This window comes from Chiloscyllium punctatum, chromosome 3 (assembly GCF_047496795.1).
Source record: "Chiloscyllium punctatum isolate Juve2018m chromosome 3, sChiPun1.3, whole genome shotgun sequence".
Lineage (NCBI taxonomy): Eukaryota > Metazoa > Chordata > Chondrichthyes > Orectolobiformes > Hemiscylliidae > Chiloscyllium > Chiloscyllium punctatum.
In genome coordinates this window covers 83,338,096-83,355,217 of record NC_092741.1, presented here as the reverse complement: position 1 = coordinate 83,355,217, position 17,122 = coordinate 83,338,096, and the positions used below count along the sequence as shown (strand labels likewise).

The 17,122-nt window shown below is 43.3% G+C and overlaps 1 protein-coding gene and 1 pseudogene across 1 annotated transcript in view; both read left to right on the top strand.

The window, feature by feature from the left end:
* Positions 1–17,122, top strand: part of man1a1 (mannosidase, alpha, class 1A, member 1) — a 474,282-nt gene that overhangs the window by 195,167 nt on the left and 261,993 nt on the right. The window lies entirely within an intron of this gene.
* Positions 1,912–16,032, top strand: LOC140453696 (eukaryotic initiation factor 4A-III-like; annotated as a pseudogene).

The following is a 17,122-nucleotide window of genomic DNA, read 5'->3' as shown; positions in this document are numbered from 1 at the left end:
TCTGTGTAAGATTCGTGGGTTTTGATGCATTCCTGCTCTTGCATCAGCTCCTAATGAATTTGATCGTGTCTGTTCTGATGAGTTGGCCATTGTGACCACAGTGGATAGAGTTAACTATTCAATTTCTTCAATAAAACTCACATCTTGTCATGTAAGACCTTGTCAACAGTTCTCTAGACAATACATCTGCTGTTGTTTGACATTTACTTTGTGCATAAACTGTTTCATAAGCAAAGTTCATCAATCTCAATAAAAGCCGCATATTCTTGAGGGTATTCTTGGGTTCTTTCTCACTGAGTAAGAAAACAAAGTTTGTGTTTGTCTTCGTTATAATTTACGGACCAATGATGATGTACTTTGAGAATTTTTCCTAAGTCTATTTAACTGAAAGAGCTTCTTTTCCTTTAACTACGCATCTTATTTCTTTGTCTCATGGTGCTCAAGATGGATAAGAAACTGTCTGCTTGTTCATGAAAAGTACGCTTATTCTGTGGCTGAAACATCTCCTACTGTCATTGTTAATAGTGAGGGATACAAATGTGCTCAGGTGTGTGTGGGTATTAGCATTTTCTTTATTTCCTGAGATACCTGTTCCTGATGAGGATTCCAACGCCATGCTTCAGTTTTATTCAGGAGTTGTCTCAAAGATTCAGCCACAGTTGCTAAATTGAGTAAAACCTTTTCTGACTGATTATTGTATTCAGTCTATCTAACCTTTAAACACTTCAGAGTAGTCCTTTTCAAAGTGACTATTGACTTTCTGTCGATTACCTTTAACTTTCTGAATTAGATTCAGGTCAATACTTCAGCTTGAGTGGAAATTCCTGATTATGTAATGCATATAAATTTCCTTTTATCTGGTTACCTTATGTTAAAGAGCTGCTTGTGAAATTTCTTTGATTTAATTTCTTCTGTACTGTGCAACTAAAGTTCTGTTGTTGCAAGGAACATTTTGCTAACTAAGGTTCTCTGACAAAAATCTGTTAAACTTGCACCAAGGTCCAACTTGAATTTGATAACATGTCCATTGACATAAAATTCTACGCAAGCAAAAGTGAGGACGGTAGATGCTGGGGATTAGAGTCGAGAGTGTGGTGCTGGAAAAGCACGGCAGGTCAGGCAGCATCCTGACCTGTCTACATGCTAAAATAGAGGAAAATCTGTATTAAAGCAGTGGGAGTTTTTCAAAAAGGCAGTAATGTAGTGGAGCAACATGTAAGTTTATGGTAGGGGCCTCAGAACACTAGAAGTCCTAGAAGAATTTAAAAAGATCATAATTATTTAAATTAACGAAGGACGGACATGAAGAAGCATTGGTGGGTAAAATATCAAAAAGTCCAAAGGTACTTTAGAAGTATGTTGGGGAGGAGAAGGTAAACAGACAGAGTGGAGCTGGAAAACAGCGAGTTTTTAAATGAGTACATTACATTGTTATTCACAATCAAGAAAACCAAGAAGTGGACAGTGATATACGTGAACATGTTTCCATCCAGAGGGAAGTGGAGTTTGAAGTTTTAGTGGGATTTAAGTAAGATCATGCTTAGGCCCAGATGTGAGATATCCCAGGCTGCTGTGAGATGCAAGAGAGGACATTGCAGGAGCCCTGAAATTAATTTTTCAATCCTCTCTGGACATAAAGGTACCAGAGGCTTGGAGGACAACTAAAGTATAACCCTTTATTCAAGAAAGGTGGTAGGGATAAACCGGAGAATGATAGGCCAGTGAGTGTAACATCAGTGATGGCTAAACTATTGAAATATTTTCTAAAGTATAGATTAAATCTCCATGTGGAAAAGCAAGTATTAATCAAGGATAGTCAGCATGGCTTTGTAAATGGATGATTGTCTCCCAGGATTGATGGAGATATTGGAGGATATGAATAGATGTGTAGATGAACATAGAACATAGACTATGTTCTGTAGTCCAGTGGATTTAGTTTACGTGGACCTCGGTAAGACTTTTGACAAATCCTCAAGAAGGAGGCTGGTGACGAAGGTAAGAGCCCAGGGATCCAAGGTAGTTTGACCAGTTGAATCTAAAATTGGCCTTTGCAGCAGAAGGGGATGGCTGAAGGTTTGTTTTGTGACATGAGGCCTGTGTCCAGTGCCAGGTTTGCTCCTGGGTCCCTTGCTGTTTGTGCACTTTAATAATTGAGACATGAATATAAGATTTGATAAGAATGTTTGCAAATGACATAAAGATTAGTGGTGTGGTAAATAGCGAGAAGGAAAGGCTAACACTACAGGACAACTTGCTAGTCAGATTATCAGAATAATGGCTAATGGAATTTCATCCTAAAAAGTGTGAAGTGTGCATTTTGGGAGGACAAACAAGGCATGAGAATGTATGATAAATGTTTGAGTTGTAGAAAGTACAGAGGATCAGCTAGACATTTGTGTTCATATCAACAGGTCTTTGAAGAAAATAAGATAAGTCGATGGGGTGGTTAAAAAGGCACATGGGATACTTGTCTTTTTGTCAAGCTATGTTGAATATAAGAGCACAGAGGCTATGATGGAGCTGTAGTTTGGTAACAACTCGAGTACTGTGTGCAGTTCTAGTTGCCACGCTATAGGAAGGATGTGATTGCATTTGAGAGGGTGCAGTGGCCATGTGCAATGATTAGTCTGGCACCTTTCAGCAATGAACTGGAATTCACTGTCTGAATTCACTTTCCTTTTGAAAATTTCTCTTCTACGCTAGGCTTTTGTTTTGAAAATTACACAGGCACTTACATCAGCACACCCAGTTTTTTTCGTGATATTTTTCTGGGTCTCCATTTTACCAGAATTTCTGATTCTTGTGGTCATTTCTTACTCTGCTTTTCCCATTTGTGTTTTTTGGCTTCCTGGGTATGATAACATTGACACCCAGACGGAGTTCTGGATTGGTGGTGCTGAAAGAGCACAGCAGTTCAGGCAGCATCAGAGGAGCAGTAAAATCGACATTTCAGGCAAAAGCCCTTCATTGGGAATAAAGGCAGAGAGCCTGAAGCGTGGAGAGATAAGCTCGAGGAGGGTGGGGGTGGGGAGAGAATAGCATAGAGTACAATAGGTGAGTGGGAGAGGAGATGAAGGTGATAGGTCAAGGAGGAGAGGGTGGAGTGGATAGGTGGAAAAGAAGATAGGCAGGTAGGACAAGTCACAGGGACAGAGCTGAGCTGGAAGTTTGGAACTGGGGTGAGGTGGGGGAACCCTAGTTCCAAACTTCCAGCTCAGCTCTGTCCCCATGACTTGTCCTACCTGCCGATCATCTTTTGCACCTATCCAGTCCACCCTCCTCCCTGACCTATCACCTTTATCCCCTCCCCCACTCACCTATTGTACTCTATGCTACATTCTCCCCACCCCCACCCTCCTCTAGCTTATCTCTTCACGATTCAGGCTCTCTGCCTTTATTCCTGATGAAGGGCTTTTGCCCAAAATATCAATTTTACTCTCCTCTGATGCTGCCTGAACTGCTGTGCTCTTCCAGCACCACTAATCCAGAATCTGGTTTCCAGCATCTGCAGTCATTGTTTTTACCCAGATGGAGTTGCAAAATGTTTAAAATTCCCACACTTTTTTTTCAGCCTGAATGTATTGCATTGTTAGTTGAGTTTTCTTTTAACCTTAATTGAAATTCTTTTTCTCACCCAATCCTCAATTATTGTTCAGTTCATTGGCGTAAAACTGAATTCAAGACCTTGCAGACGCACTGCCTCATGCAATGCAGCCTATATCTTTGTTATGCAACTCTTCAGCTTCTTTCTTCTCCACCTTTTGTTGCTGGTCTCGCCACTTTGTTCCTTTTCTTCGTGATATGTTTCTTGACCTCTATTCTCACCACATTTTCAGCATTTTGGATTCAGATGTGTACCTGCTGTTGCTGCCACAGATGTTGCAATGTCGTGGTTAATTGTGAACTGGGACTTTCATGCTCTTGGTTTAACTAGTAAAGATTTCAACAATAGACTGAGGTAAACAGGAAATTTCTTCTATTGCTGTAAACTATATGCAAGTTACATGAACCTCTACCAATGGTGCTATTCACGCTAAAAGCCTTCCAAATCTCCCCACTGACTGTGTCAGTGTTTCTGTCTTTCTCTCTGTGTGACATTCCCACAGTGGGTAGTGTTAACGTCAATCTTCCAGATATTAACCCTTGCAGACTTATTGGTACGACCTTTAACTGGGGTTAAACTGCCTGTAGTTGCTGGGCTTATTCTTGCACTCTTCAGTTGATCAAGGGATGTAGCATTTGCATTCCAAAATTCTCTGGCACTTTCACATGTTTTAAAAAAAAGTTTTGGAAAATTATGATCAGTGTCTTTTCCCCTTATAAAAATTGGTAAGTGCCTTTATAGTCAGGCAGTATTTCCTTATCCTCCTGAGGAAGCAGAGACATTGTTATGCTTTCTTGACTGCCGCATCAACATGGGTGGACCAGGACAGATTATTGGTGATTATCACTCCTTGGAACTTGACACTGTCGACCATCTCCACCTCCGCAGCATTTGAAGTAGACAGGGACATGCCCTCTACCTTGCTTCCTGAAGTCAATGACCAGCTCTTTCATTCTGCTTTTTACCCTTGTTTTCTCTTTCTGTTATGATCCCCAATGAGAAGGCCAACTTTGCTTTGATCCTAGATGAGATTATCAAATTTGTTATGGTCCCAGATGTTATAGTGGGCGGCACGGTGGCACAGTGGTTAGCACTGCTGCTTCACAGCGCCAGAGACCCGGGTTCAATTCCCGCCTCAGGCGACTGACTGTGTGGAGTTTGCACGTTCTCCCCATGTCTGCGTGGGTTTCCTCCGGGTGCTCCGATTTCCTCCCACAGTCCAAAGATATGCAGGTCAGGTGAATTGGCCATGCTAAATTGCCCGTAGTGTTAGGTAAGGGGTAGATGTAGGGGTATGGGTGGGTTGCGCTTCGGCGGGTCGGTGTGGACTTGTTGGGCCGAAGGGCCTGTTTCCACACTAAGTAATCTAATCTAATAACAACAAACTGTTACTATCTGACTGGGGAACAAAAACTTCTATTTGTGTGAGATCCAAGGACCGTGGTAAGGGAATAACACCACAAGCAATAATATTTTGCTGGACAAATTAAAATTGTAATACAAGAAAATGCAATTTACTCTTAACACCCAAAATTAGCCTATGATGAAACGAGTAATATCTTGTGATGAAATACCCAAAACCCATATCAAACAGCCAATTCAATCAAGATAAATTCCATTGATTTCTCACTAATTCTCCAGATGTTAATGATGTGATGCATCAACAAATCTCATTAAATTTTACAAGGCATTGTAATACTGATTTTGATGATATGATCTTAAAATATATACTTAAGATTCATTCCACCATGCCTCAAAGACCGATCCTGTTCTAGTTGATAACATTCCTGTCCTGAGCTAATCTTGACTCTGAAACTGCAATCCTGTACTTAATTGCCAACACCATATCCGCTTTCCAGCAGCTGTTGGTTCTAATAAGCTATACTCTCCATACCTTCATGATTGTCTGACCAAATTTCATCCTAACTCTATCTACAAATTCACTGATGACACCACTGTTGTAGGCCAGATCTCAAATAATGATGAAACAGAATACAGGAAAGAGAGAGAACGTGCTTGGTGGCATGGTGTAAAGATAAAAAAAACTCTCCCTCCGCATCAGTAGAAGGAAAGAACTAGTCACTGACTTCTGATAGCAAGGTAGAGGGCATGTCTTTGTCTACTTCAATGCTGCTGAGGTGGAGATGGTCAACAGTGTCAAGTTCCAAGGAGTGATGATCTCCAACAATCTGTCCTGGTCCACCCATGTTGATACTACAGTCCAGAAAGCACAACAATGCCTTTACTTCCTCAGGACGCTAAGGAAATTCTGTATGTCGATAAAGGCACTTACCAATTTTTATAGATACATAATAGAAAGCATTCTATCCAGATGCATCACGGCTTGGTATGACAACTGCTCTGTCAAGGAACCCAAGAAACTGCAGAGAGTTATGAACATAGCCCAGACTATCACACAAGCCAACCTTCCAAGATTGCTTCAGTCTGCAATTTGAGAGGGAGAGGGTACAATCGGAAGTGACAATATTTCTGTTGAATAAAGGGAACTATGGAGCTATGAGGGAGGAGCTTGCTAAAGTTCAATGGTGCAATACGTTAGCAGGGATGACAGTGGAGGAACAATAGCAGATATTTCTGTGTATAATGCAGAAGATGCAGGATCAGTTCATTCCAAAAAGGAAGAAAGATCCTAAGAGGAGGCAGGGGTGGCCGTGGCTGATGAGGAAAGTTAAGAAACATATAAAGTTAAAAGAGAAAAAGTATAACATAGCAAAGTGGGAAAACAGAGGACTGGGAAGCTTTTAAAGAACAACAGAGGATTACTAAGAAGGAAATACGCTGAGAAAAAATGAGGTACAAAGGTAAGCTGGCCAATAATATAAAGGACGATAGTAAAAGTTTATTTAGGTATGTGAAAGGCAAAAAAATGGTTAAGACTAAAATTGGGCCCTTGAAGACAGAAACAGGGGAATATATTATGGGGAACAAAGAAATGGCAGAAGAATTGAATTGGTACTTCAGATCTGTGTTCACTGGGGAAGACACAAGCAATCTCCCTGAGGTAACAGTGGCTGAAGGACCTGAACTTAAGGGAATTTATATTTGCCAGGAATTGGTGTTGGAGAGACTGTTAGGTCTGAAGGTTGATACGTCCACGGGGCCTGATGGTCTACATCCCAGGGTACTGAAGGGGGTGGCTCGAGAAATCATGGATGTGTTGGTGATTATTTTCCAGAGTTCGATAGATTCGGGGTCAGTTCCTGCGGATTGGAGGGTGGCTAATATTGTCCCACTCTTTAACAAAAAGGTGGGAGTGAGAAAGCAGGAAATTATAGACCAGTTAGTCTGACCTCCAGTGGTAGGAAAGATGCTGGAGTCTATTATAAAGGATGAAATTACGACACATCTGGATAGTGGTAAAAGGATTGGTCAGAGTCAGCATAGATTTATGAAGGGGAAATCGTGCTTGACTAATCTTCTGGAATTTATTTGAGGATGTAACTCTGAAGATGGATGAGGGATATCCAGTAGATGTCGTGTACCTGGACTTTCAGAAAGCTTTTGATCAAGTCCCACACAGGAGGTTAGTGAGAAAAATTAGGGTGCATGGTATTGGGGGCAAAATACTGACTTGGATTGAAAGTTGGTTGGCTGATAGGAAACAAAGTAGTGATAAACGGCTCCATTTCGGAATGGCAGGCAGTGACCAGTGGGGTACCGCAGGGATCAGTACTGGGACCGCAGCATTTTACAATATATGTTAATGATATAGAAGATGGTATTAGTAATAACATTAGCAAATTTGCTGATGATACTAAGCTGAGTGACAGGGTGAAATGTGAGGAGGATGTTAGGAGATTACAGGGTCACCTGGACAAGTTAGGTGAGTGGTCAGATGCATGGCAGATGCAGTTTAATGTGGATAAATGTATGGTTTTTCACTTTGGTGGCAAGAACAGGAAGGTAGATTACTACCTAAATGGAATCAATTTAGTTAAAGGAGCAGTACAAAGAGATCTGGGTGTTCTTGTACACCAGTCAGTGAAGGTAAGCATGCAGGATGATCTGCCATGATCATATTGAATGGTGGTGCAGGCTTGAAGGGCAGAATGGCCTACTCCTGCACCTATTGTCTATTCCATCCATTGACTCCATCTGTACTTCACACTGCCTCGGGAAGGCAACCAACATAATCAAAGACCCCTCCCACACTGATTATACTCTCTTCCAACAAAAGCTTGAACACATGTACTAACAGGTTCAAGAACAGCTTCTATTAGACTTCTGAATGGACCTCTCAAATGTTACATTTAATGTTGATCTCTCTCTTCATGCATCTCCTGTGCAGCTGTGATATTGTATTCTTCTGGATTAGTGGTGCTGGAAGAGCACAGCGGTTCAGGCAGCATCCAAGGAGCTTCGAAATCGGCGTTTCGGGCAAAAGCCCTTCATCGGGAATAAAGGCAGTGAGCCTGAAGCGTGGAGAGATAAGCTAGAGGAGGGTGGGGGTGGGGAGAAAGTAGCATAGAGTACAATGGGTGAGTGGGGGAGGGGATGAAGGTGATAGGTCAAGGAGGAGAGGGTGGAGTGGATAGGTGGAAAAGGAGATAGGCAGGTAGGACAAGTCCGGACAAGTCATGGGGACACTTACTGAGCTGGAAGTTTAGAACTAGGGTGAGGTGGGGGAAGGGGAAATGAGGAAACTGTTGAAGTCCACATTGATGCCCTGGGGTTGAAGTGTTCCGAGGTGGAAGATGAGGTGTTCTTCCTCCAGGTGTCTAGTGGTGAGGGAGTGGCGGTGCAAGAGGCCCAGGACCTCCATGTCCTCGGCAGAGTGGGAGGGGGAGTTGAAATGTTGGGCCACGGGTCGGTTTGGTTGATTGATGCGGGTGTCCCGGAGGTGTTCCCTAAAGCGCTCTACTAGGAGGCGCCCAGTCTCCCCAATGTAGAGGAGACCTCTCACCATCAAGCCAGCAGATAAAGGGGGCGCAGTGGTAGTCTGGCGCACTGACCTCTACACTGCTGAAGCCAAACATCAATTCGAGGACACCTCTTCCTACTGCCCCCTCGACCATGACCCCACCCCCCCCATCACCAAACCATCAACACCCAGACCATACAGAACCTCATCACCTCAGGAGATCTCCCACCCACAGCTTCCAACCTCATAGTCTGGGAACCCCGCACTGCCCGGTTTCTACCTCCTTCCCAAGATCCACAAACCTGACCACCTTGGCCGACCCATTGTCTCAGCATGCTCCAGCCCCACTGAACTCATCTCTACCTACCTCGACACTGTCCTATCCCCCCTAGTCCAGGAACTCCTCACATACGTTCGAGACACCACCCACGCCCTCCACCTCCTCCAAGACTTCCGTTTCCCTGGCCCCCAAAGCCGCCTCTTCACCATGGATATCCAATCCCTCTACACCTCCATCCGCCATGACCAGCGCCTCCAAGCCCTCTGTTTTTTCCTCTCCATACGTCCCCAACAGTACCCTTCCACCGACACTCTCATTCGTTTGGCCGAACTGGTCCTCACCCTTAACAATTTCTCCTTTGAATCCTCCCACTTCCTCCAGACCAAAGGGGTAGCCATGGGCACATGTATGGGCCCCAGCTAAGCCTGTCTCTTTGTTGGCTATGTACAGCAGTTGATCTTCCATAATTACACCGGCACCACTCCCCACCTCTTCCTCTGCTACATTGATGACTGCATCGGCGCCACCTCGTGCTCCCGCGAGGAGGCTGAACAATTCATCAATTTCACCAACACATTCCACCCTGACCTTAAATTTACCTGGACCATCTCTGACACCTCCCTCCCCTGCCTGGACCTCTCCATCTCCATTAGTGACGACCGACTTGACACTGACATTTTTTACAAACCCATCGACTCCCACAGCTACCTGGATTACACCTCTTCCCACCCTATCTCTTGCAAAAATGCCATCCCGTATTGCCAATTCCTCCACCTCCGCCGGATCTGCTCCCAGGAGGACCAGTTCCACCACAAAACACACCAGATGGCTTCCTTCTTTAGAGACCGCAATTTTCCTTCCCACGTGGTTAAAGATGCCCTCCAACGCATCTCGTCTACATCCCGCACCTCCGCCCTCAGACCCCACCCCTCCAACCGTAACAAGGACAGAACGCCCCTGGTGCTCACCTTCCACCCTACCAACCTTCGCATAAACCAAATCATCCGCCGACATTTCCGCCACCTCCAAACAGACCCCACCGACAGGGATATATTTCCCTCCCCACCCCTTTCCGCCTTCCTCAAAGACCGTTCCCTCCGTGACTACCTGGTCAGGTCCACGCCACCAAACAACCCACCCTCCAATCCTGGCATTTTCCCCTGCCACCACAGGAACTGTAAAATCTGCACCCACACCTCCTCCCTCACCTCTATCCAAGGCCCTAAAGGAGCCTTCCACATCCATCAAAATTTTACTTGCACATCCACTAATATAATTTATTGTATCCGTTGCTCCCGATGCGGTCTCCTCTACATTGGGGAGACTGGGCACCTCCTAGCAGAGCGCTTTAGGGAACATCTCCAGGACACCCGCAACAATCAACCACACCGCCCCGTGGCCCAACATTTCAACTCCCCCTCCCACCCTGCCGAGGACATGGAGGTCCTGGGCCTCCTTCACCGCTGCTCCCTCACCACCAGAAGCCTGGAGGAAGAATGCCTCATCTTCCGCCTTGGAACACTTCAACCCCAGGGCATCAATGTGGACTTCAACAGTTTCCTCATTTCCCCTTCCCCCACCTCACCCTAGTTCTAAACTTCCAGCTCAGTAAGTGTCCCCATGACTTGTCCGGACTTGTCCTACCTGCCTATCTCCTTTTCCACCTATCCACTCCACCCTCTCCTCCTTGACCTATCACCTTCATCCCCTCCCCCACGCACCCATTGTACTCTATGCTACTTTCTCCCCACCCCCACCCTCTTCTAGCTTATCTTTCCACACTTCAGGCTCACTGCCTTTATTCCTGATGAAGGGCTTTTGCCCGAAACGTCAATTTTGAAGCTATTTGGATGCTGCCTGAACTGCTGTGCTCTTCCAGCACCACTAATCCAGAATCTGGTTTCCAGCATCTGCAGTCATTGTTTTTACCTCATTGTATTCTTCTCTCTATTCTGTTACTAATGCATGTTGTATGGTATAATCTGCCTACACTGCATGCAAAACAAAGCTTTTCACTGTACCTAGGTACACTTGACTCTAACAGCCTCCCTGGAAATGCTTTTTTAGTGGCCCCCAAACTGTCTTGAATGTTCTATTTGAAACCTTTGCATTAAGCCCGACCCATATCACAGTATTGAGTGCTACCACCTAACTGCTCTTGGAAATCTCGGTACTCCTAAATGTGACAATGTGATCACTTTTGCAGAAGGCTGGTTTTCAACAATAAGAACACTTACAGAAAGGACTCATCATGCACTCAAAGAACTGTATCTGCCATAGTTGTGCATATTCAGTTAGTCTATCTACGTCCCTTAGTAACTTCCTGCTTTCAAGTATGCAACAGACTCCACCCTAATTTAATGTAATGAAAACATTGATTTACAGCACTTTATTCTTTTATACAAGTCAGCAATATATATGATAGAAAAACTGCCATTCCAGTAGAAGGCCCTTGGGAAAATTACCTGCCGGAAAACATTATCCTTACACTGTCTCCTACTTCCCAACCAGCTACTGAACGGTGCCTTAATTACCTCCTTGTGCTATCATTTTTGTTAATTTCTTGCATGGAGCCTGAGTAAAGCCTTTTGGGATATGTATGGATAGGATTAATTCTAACCCGAGCGCTTAATTACCATACTACAGAAAATAAACAATGACAGTTAGATGTGTCTTGCTCACCACAAGTCTGGGTATGCAAGTGCTCACTCACTCTGTTCTTGTAATAGATTCCAGTAGCTTCTGTACAATTGATTTTGAACTGACCAAGTCCCTTCTGGTGGTTTACGCCTCCCTTCTTACATAAATAACTTTCGTAACTTTCAGAGGCACAATCAGTGTATCTAGACAGCTTTGGAAAATTATGACCTAATTATCTCAGGAATTTTTGTGTTTTTCTTTGAAGTGGGTATTTTGACCAAATTCATTGCAGAGTAGAATGATCTTGCCCATTAGAAATTTAATCTGAAAAACTCGAGCAAAAGTAAATTAAGGCACACTGAAATTTGGCCAAGCTATGTGATTTGTAGTTACATAGGTTGTTATAGCTTTAAAGTAGATAACCATATATTTAACATGTTCAAAGTTTACTTTTATTTTGAAAAGATTTTAAATGTTGTAATTTTAACTAACTCCGACCACTTCCTCTGGTGGTTCATTCCATGTACACACCACCCTCTGTGCAAACTTTGCCTCTCTGGTCCCTTTTAAGATCATAAGACATAGGAGCAGAAATTAGGCCAAAAAATCCATTAAGTCTGTTTTGCCATTCAGTCGTTCCCCTCTTTTCCCCCCTCACCTTCACCTGTGCTCTCTCGTTATGGACGCTCTACCCTTGGAAAAAGATCTTGCTATTCACCTTATTTATACCTCTTATGATTTTGTTATCCTCTATAAGGTCATCCCTCAGGCCCTGACACTACAGAGAAAAAGGTCCCAGCCTATCCAGCCTCTCCTTATAACTCAACTCCTACAATGACTCCTTCAGTCCTTGTAAACTTTTCTGCACTCTTTCTCGTTCAACAATATCTTTCCTATAACAAGGTGACCATAAATGTACACATCAATTCAAAAGTCACCTCGCCAATGCTTTATTTACCTGCAACTTGATATCCCAAATCCTGCACTCAGTGTTCTGACCAATGAACGCCACCATGCCAAGCACCTTCATCACCCTATCTGTGTACAACACCACTTTCAAAGAACTCTGAACCTGTATCCATTGGTCTTTCAGCTCAACATTAGATTAGCTTGGGTAGTACCTAGTTGTGGAGCACACTTCTTCAGCACTGTAACCGGCACCCTGTCGATGCCTGTATCCTGTGTGCTCAGCTGTTTCTTTACCACAGAGTCCATTGAATTAGCTGAAGACTGGCGTCTGGTGGTATAGACCTTGGAAGCTGAAGTGAGTCATCTGTTTGGCACTTCTGCTTGAAGATCATTGCCAAGTTGCAAACTTGCCTTGCCTGGAGCACTAACACTACATAACTACATTGAGGAATTTAGGAGGGGTGGATGTTCATGAGTTACCACCTTTTTCTTCTGCCCCCAAACTTTCTCCTCCATACCCAGCTCCACCTCACATCAGTAAAGAGATTTGATTTCATTGGTTGTGAAATTGCATCAGGTCTGCATGCATATGTGTCACTTGATTAGGTTGGACAGCGTCACATGTAGATGGTAGTGATGGTGTTTGGCACACTTGCTGAGGGGTGACCTTATGGAGGATGATAAAATCTTGAAGAGCATCAATATGGTAAGTAGCCAAAGTCGTCTTCTAAGGATAGAGGAGTTCAAAACATAGAGGGCATAGGTTTTGGGTGAGAGGGGAAGGGTTTTAAGAGACACCTGAGGAGCACTTTTTTCACGTGGAGGATGGTGTACATACAGAATGAACTGCCAGAGGAAGTGTTAGAGGCAAATACAATTACAGCATTTAAAAGACATTTTGGACAGGTACATGAATAAGAAATGTTTAGAGAGACATGGACCAAAAGCAGGCAAATGGGACTAGTTAAGTTTGGGATACCTGGCCAGAGTTTGACCAGCAGGTCTGTTTCCTTGCTGTGTGACTGATTTATTTTGCAGCTTGCTAAGCTGCATGCAGACAAATAAGATGGTGTTCTGTGTTAACCCGTTAGTTTGCAAACTCTGCACTGGGAATTTCTTACCCACATACCCTGACAACTCCCCCACCAAATGCCCACACCACAAACTCACACCACACCCTCCCATCCCCCACCACGACCCACACCACACACAAGCACACCAGCCATGCAGACAGGTACACGTGCACAGACAGATGTGCACAGACCCACAGACACGCACACTCCCAGGTGGTGAGGGAGCCAAAGGTAGAAGAGGTGGTGGGCCCTCAGCTTTCCTGTACACCCCCAAGGTGTCCTTCATAATGACGGGTGAGTAAGGCCTCACACAACTCATCTACGCTTGGTCAAGACCCTGTTTGTCCCTCCTGCTCCAATGATACAGGCAGTGGGAGAAAGCAAACCAAATGAGGCCAGCCACTGTTTCAATCTCTGTGGTGAAAATATGGGAATGGAGAAGGACATACCTATTCTGGGGCTGTTCCGTGTCTATCTAGGGCATCCCCTCCCAAGACACTAGTCCTCTCTTTGTGAATTCCCCACCCCCAACCAAAATGCACAGCCTATCTCTCCCTTCTCTTGTCACCAATCCTGGCCCAGCCAAGAATCAGGACCAGGCTTGATATAGATTTTCTCCTCAAGGATGATTGTACTCTGAGCAGTAACCACTATTGTGTCCAGGAGCTGCTAAGACTACTCTATTGCTGACCATTCAGTTTGGCATCACCTCTTGACCATTGGGCTTCCTTACCTTGCAGGTTGGAAATCTAGTAGTTAGCTTGTTAAGCCTGCCTACCCAGAGTGTATCGCTGTCCCCGGGCAGCCCTTTTTTAAAGTCGGTCAGCTCATGATAGACTTATCTACTGATGAGCAGGAGCCAAGCAGTATGTTCTTCCCCGTTATGTTCTTCTGCAAAAATTCAGCCACATGTTCTAAAGCAAGTGCAATGATGTGAACTTATTTAATTTTCTATCCATAATAGTCAGAACTCTTAGAATGTAAATGATAATCACTCTCCAATCTAAAATGTATTAAATATTCATTATTCTGTAAGACAGTCTTTAATTTTAGTTCAGCTTGTAACAATGTTGCTTTGATTGAAAAGCTATACTCAACTGCCCTCAAGGAAATGGTGAATTTAAAAGGTGGTACAGAAAAAAGCCTGCTTTGATGCTTGTTAAATTAATATCATAATTGCATAACATTTCCATGATTGCATGTAGTTTGAGTGAAGTAGTTGTTTGTTTTGATGTGCTATTATTTTAAGGTGGGCCTTCGATTCAAAACACATCTGAGATTTCCCAAACTCAAATGCTAATTAGCAGTAATTAACATGAAGCCTGTGGTGAATACAATTAGAAGAATCTGATTGTTCGAGGAGTAAATAGTATTTGCTTTACCAGGTATTCTTTAAGAAAGCAAGGAACTCAAAATCAAGTTAAATATTACAGGAGGAGGAGCTGGAGTAGTTTTAGCTGGGGTAGCATCGTCTTATAGACACACATCCAAATCTCCAACTCAGTTGCAATGCTATGCATGTAGCCAACGTCCTTGAGCATGTGGAGTTGATAAGGAAAAGCTAGTGGATGTGGTCGACTCTGATTTTGAGAAGGCTTTTGATAGTGTCCCATATAAGAGATTAGCACACAAAATTAAATTGGGGATAGTGTGCTGTCATGGTTACAGCTGCCTGGCAGACAGGAAACAGTAGGAATGCATGGATCATTTTCCAATGGCATGCAATGATTCATGGGCAACTGTAGAGATCAGTGCTTAGGTTCCAGCTTTTAACACTCGATAGTACACAATTCACAACAGAGCGAACTAGATTTAAACTTCCAAGTTTGCAGGGGGTACAAAGCCAATATTGAAGATGACGTTCAGAAGTTGGACTATGGATAGAATGTAGTTGCTGGAACTCCAGGGCGCATATTTGGTATGATCTGAAAATGAAGTTTGAGAATAGATAACGATCAAAGTGTTGGTTCTTGGTGAAGCAGAGAAGATGCTGTATAAAGGTTTTAAGGAGCAGGTCAATGATGTCCACAGATATTTACCCCCACAGTGTAATAGGTAATTCTGATTAGTGCAATGCTAATTCTGAAAATGACCAACAAGTTAATGACTGAACCGATCTGCATCATTGTCAAACATGATGAGTTGGCTTTGGGAGGAATCGAACAGTTCTTTGTAACAGTTGAAAGGGAGGAGTGGAAGTTTGACAATTGTGTAACTTGTTTAACACGCTGACTATTACTAAAGCTGTTAGTTTCTGCAGTGTAAAATGGAAGATGGACTGGCTCACCAAAACAAATATGCGAGGCTAATTTCACAGTGTCATCAATGCATGGTGACATGCCTCCAAAGGAGAGAGAGTCCATCATGAGGGAATTCCATTCTTGTGCAAGTTGAGTGTTCGTTTCTGCAGATATTTGGCTGCGAGATTTGGATGCCCCTTCGGTCTCACTATCCATAAACTATGATTTACTGAATGACAGGGAGTTGCATATCCACCAGGATTGGTCGATCAGGTCAATACAGCCTGAAATAGGTGACCATCAACTTTGTTAAAAGCTATGACATTTGTATACTGCAAGATATTGAACAATATTATTCAACACAGATTGATGAAGTAACAATGAATGCTGCTGACCTTATTTAAAGGAAGTGAAAGACCAGGGGAGCCTGATGGGCAGTGGATTACATCATTGCAGTTCAAAACAAAATACATCACATTGTACAAGCACCTTGTTTGTGCATAGCCTAGCCTTGTTTGTGAAACTTGGATCTTATTTTCAGTACCATGTGGTTTGAAAACCAATGCCATTATCATCATCTGTAAATCAAGGGATTACTGGGATTCTTGTTTTGTAATTAACAAGTACAGAATTTTAAACTCCTCTAATTTTACTGAAAGATGAAGTATGGATGCTGTTCATCTTCATTAGCATTTGATATCAATGTCCTTTTTAAAAAAAAATAAAATTGGATCAGACACTTAGCTGTGAAGGGGATGCCGTGATGCTTCAGTGTGATTTAAACAAGTTGAGTGAGTGGGTAGATGCATAACAGATGAAGTATCATGTGGATAATTGTGAAGTTCTCCACTTGGGTAGAAAAACAGGAAAGTAAGTTATTTCTGCATGGCGATAGATTGGGAAATGGAGGGGTGCAGCAAGACTCAGTTGTCCTTGTACACTATACACTGAAAATAAGTATAAAGGCACAGCAGACAGTGAAGAAGGCAAGTCATATGTGGCCTTTATGGTGAGATGATCTGAGGACAGAAGCTAGGATATCTTGTTGCGATTGTCAGAGCACACCTGGAGTACTGCACGCAGTTTTGGTTTTCTTATCTGAGGAGACATATTCTGATTATGGAGAGAGTGCAATGAAGGTTTAGCAGATTAGTCTTGTCATCCCAGGAATCAATGTATGAAGAACAACTGGATCGGTTAAGAATACTTTCATTGGAGTTTCAAAGAATAAGGGGGTGAGGGATCTCATAGAAACTTTTAAAATGGGTTTTTGATCCGATGCTGTTGTGAATCAGCTAAGTGGAATCTGCACCACTGCTAGTCACCATGTTGTGCAAGTAAACTTAATCTGCGCCTTATCACATGATAAGTTTGCTTCCACCATCACATTGTGGAACAAGATAGACTGAGTCTGCTGGGGTTAGTGTGATACTTGCTGCTAGAACTAGAAGAGGCTTATTGGAGGTTAACAGCTCTTTTTTTTTTAAATTATTC